This window comes from Tupaia chinensis, unplaced genomic scaffold (genome assembly GCF_000334495.1).
Source record: "Tupaia chinensis unplaced genomic scaffold, TupChi_1.0 Scaffold000502_1, whole genome shotgun sequence".
In the NCBI taxonomy this organism is placed as follows: domain Eukaryota; kingdom Metazoa; phylum Chordata; class Mammalia; order Scandentia; family Tupaiidae; genus Tupaia; species Tupaia belangeri.
In genome coordinates, this window is record NW_006160014.1 from 292,334 (window position 1) to 296,005 (window position 3,672).

The 3,672-nt window shown below is 42.5% G+C and overlaps 1 pseudogene; it reads left to right on the plus strand.

Annotated features, from left to right (window-relative positions):
- The first annotated feature begins 1,726 nt into the window (after positions 1-1,726).
- Positions 1,727-2,062, plus strand: LOC102471172 (60S ribosomal protein L36 pseudogene; annotated as a pseudogene).
- Positions 2,063-3,672: the final 1,610 nt, after the last annotated feature.

Here is a 3,672-nt window from a genome sequence, read left to right on the forward strand (position 1 = left end):
CAGACCCAAAGGCCTGAAATTCATGCCGTGTGTGCATGCTCAAAGTCCTGAGAGGAGAATGGAGGAGAAGGAATTGTGGCATGACTATCCTCCTGGAGAGTGATTTCTCTGTCTCTACCTCTCTAGCAAGCGCATGCACCTATAGCAAAAATATCTCTGAAAAAAAAATTAAGCAGAAGGAACAAATACAAAAGCATGGCCTTTCAATGTTTTACCACAAATAACAACTATATTCTTTCTAAGTAGTATGTCCAACCATCAGTAAACAAGCCACTAATAAGGGTACAAAATGGTTAAATAAACATATATTATTTTGTCGATTTTTATTAGTACTCTTAGAGTACTATATATTTGTCAATATGCTTTGACATACCCACATAGAAGAGCCAAGAAAAACTAGGAAACGTGTGATGATGAAGCAAAACAGGGTGAAGGAAGGTGGGAGGGTGGGGAGAAGGGCAGGATGAAAGTAAGAAGAGAATATTCACCATCACATCTCACTACAATCGACTATTTATTAAATCTGTCCTACGCATTCTGAGGAAAAAGAAATCTATTAATCACAAGTCAGTGGGGTGAAGCAAAAAGATATGGGAAAGAGAGAAAGTTCAGGATTTATTTTTATAAGATCTTCCAAATGTCAACTATCAATTAGTAAAGAAGCTCCAAGAAACTCAGAGTCCCACATGATTAGGACACCCAATTCCAGACAAGGAAAATAGCACTCATGACCCCGGCACCCATCCACTCATTCACGGTTCCTAAGACTGCTGGAAATTTGAAGCCCTCATCCTGACCCAGTTCAGACCATTGTGTCTAGTAGCAAGTAGCTTCAGTCTGGATCTCCTCAGGTCCAAATTCCAGTTCTATTACCACCTTAGCAGAGCACGACTGGCCCTGTGTGCTACAAAGCCTACAATTTGCACCTCCACCTCCACTGTATTTGAACTCTGGAGCCATGTAGATATCAAAAAACCAGGCCCTCAGATAGTCTGAGGCCAAAATCAGATAATATTTGGAAGCAGTTGCAGAGACAACATATAGAGTTCACTATTGAATGGAAGCTGGACTAATGTGAGACCCTAGCTCATCTCCATGTCCAGGATAGATCTAAAGCTTTAGGCTGTTCAATAAAGAATCTGCCACACTACACCAAAGTAAGGATGAGGCTAAAGTTCTCTGGGAAATTGGTTCCTAAAAACAAGCCTATGGAAGCGTAACTTGACTTCAGTATGCCACATTATCTCTAAAGAAGTGCAGCTCTTATCTATCAAGCTTCATTCTCTGGCACTGTCTCTGTGTCAGGCTCTGAGTAATGTCCTTAAAATATTAATTACTACTATATAAGGCTTGTATTATTGTTCCCATTTTATTGCTGAGGGAACATAATCTCAGAGAATTAGTTACCCACCCAAAGTCACAAATCTAGCAAGAGTTAGAGTCAGAAGACAATCCCAAGATGAAAAATAGCTATAATTTCCAAAACAGGGCCAGCAAGTGGTATTTTGGAAGTTAAGGTAATTGGGATTCCATGTGGCTGACTGTGTGGTTTGAGTAAAAAATTAAAATTTCCAAAACAAATTTAGTGAGAAGACTAGCAAATTTCTTTTCTAAATCCTTGCATAAGTGACTTGATAAAAAAAAAACGTAGACTCAAGAGTAGATATCCCAGCGGCCCACGCTGCAGTGGTCCTTCCACCCCAGTAGTCACTGGGGAGCCGCAGCCATGGCTCTGCAATACCCCATGGCCATGGGCCTCAACAAGGGCCACATAGTGACCTAGAACATGAGCAAGCCGAGGCACAGCCGCCGCCGTGGGCACCTCACCAAGCACACCAAGTTCGTGCGCGACATGATTCGGAAGGTGTATGGCTTCGCCTCCTACAAGCGGTGCTCCATGGAGCTGCTCAAGGTGTCCAAGGACAAACGCGCGCTCAAGTTCATCAAGAAGCGGGTGGGGACGCACATCCGGGCCAAGAGGAAGTGCGAGGAGCTGAGCAACGTGCTGGCCGCCATGCGGAAAGTGGCTGCCAAGGAGACTGAGCCCACCCCACGCCAATAAAGCCCACTCAGCCTTCACTCCCCCCACCCCCAAAAAAGCAGTAGACTCTCAAGTCCTTTTGTGCAAACTGTTGTCATATGTTATTTTGGTTGAAGTACATGAAGAAAATCTGGCTTCACACAGATAGGTATATTGGAAAAGTTAGGCATATTTTAGTGTACTTTTCAGGTCATTGTTGCTACACCAAAAATCAACATCTGGTGGCTTAAAAGTCAGTTGCAATGAGGAATCTGAAATGATATCAATGAATTTTGAATACTCTAATACATGAAATTCTTTGTACTGTGAGTGGATCTTCTACCCACCTGTGGTTTTGTAACATGAGGCATTGCTCATTCAGAAAACACTGATCTGATTGGGGGGGGCGGGTAGCAGGTAGCATGATGGTTAAGGCTTTGGACTCCCACATGGCCAAACATGTTTCAAGTCCCAGACCTGGCAGCTTGAAAATCACACCGGGCACATGCATGGGCATGCCCAAAATCCCAAGAGGAGAATGAAGAAAGGATTGTAGTATGGCTATCCCCCTTGAGGGGTGATTTCTTACTTTCCCTCTCACTGTCTTTTTCTGTTTTTCTCCAGCAAGCATACGTGCCCTATGGCAAAAACGCAGAAAAAAGAAAGAGAAAGAAAATATCAGTCTGCTAAACTATGTATATCTTTCTGCTAACCTATGTATATCTTCCAAATGTCAACACTTTTATGATCTCATCATAAAAGTCAATTTTTGTGTGTATTTAATGTTTATTAAATCTTTTTATTATAATTTTTAAAGTGTGTTTCTTTCATGAGAAAGGGAAGAAGAGAGGTACCTTGACATGGTCTCAACAAGCCACAACCCTCTCCCCAGCTTCCCAGACAGCCAGGATCACAGACATGCACAGGCACATCCAGCCAGGGTCACCGACATCCACAGACATACCCAATAGGATCACAGACGAGCACAGGCACACCCAGTATGTTGACCCAAGATTTGAATCCCGGATTTCCTATGTAGATTCAGAATCATGCAGAGGCACTCCACTGCCTGGCCATGGTGACTGAGCCTACTACAATGTTTAATTGACATATAATAGTTGCACACATTTATGAAGTACATGAATACAATGTGTGATCATCAAAACAGGGCAATAAATACATCCAGAATAAGGTTTGGCCAAATATCTGGGCCCAGACAAGTTGACATATAAAACTAACCATCACATACAGTTTGGTGTCAATGTCCTAATTTTTTTTTTTTAAGAATTACTTATTTTTATTTTATTTATTATTCTTTTTTTTTTTCTATAGGTTTTTGCTATAGGGTGCATGTGCTCGCCAGAAAGACAGAGAGAGACAGAAAGCAAAAAATCACCCCCCCAGGAGGGATGGCCATGCCTCAATCCCTTCTCTTCCATTCTCCTCTTGGGATCTTGGGCATGCACGCACACACACCCAGCGTGAGTTAAAGCCACCAGGTCCAGAACTCGAACCATGGTTGACTACATGGGAGTCCAGCAACACAACCATTATGCCAACTGCTGGTCCCTATTTATTATTATTGTTTAATTTGACTGGGGAGAGAAAGGGAAAGTGAGAAAGGAAGCCACCAGATGTGGCACTGGAACCAT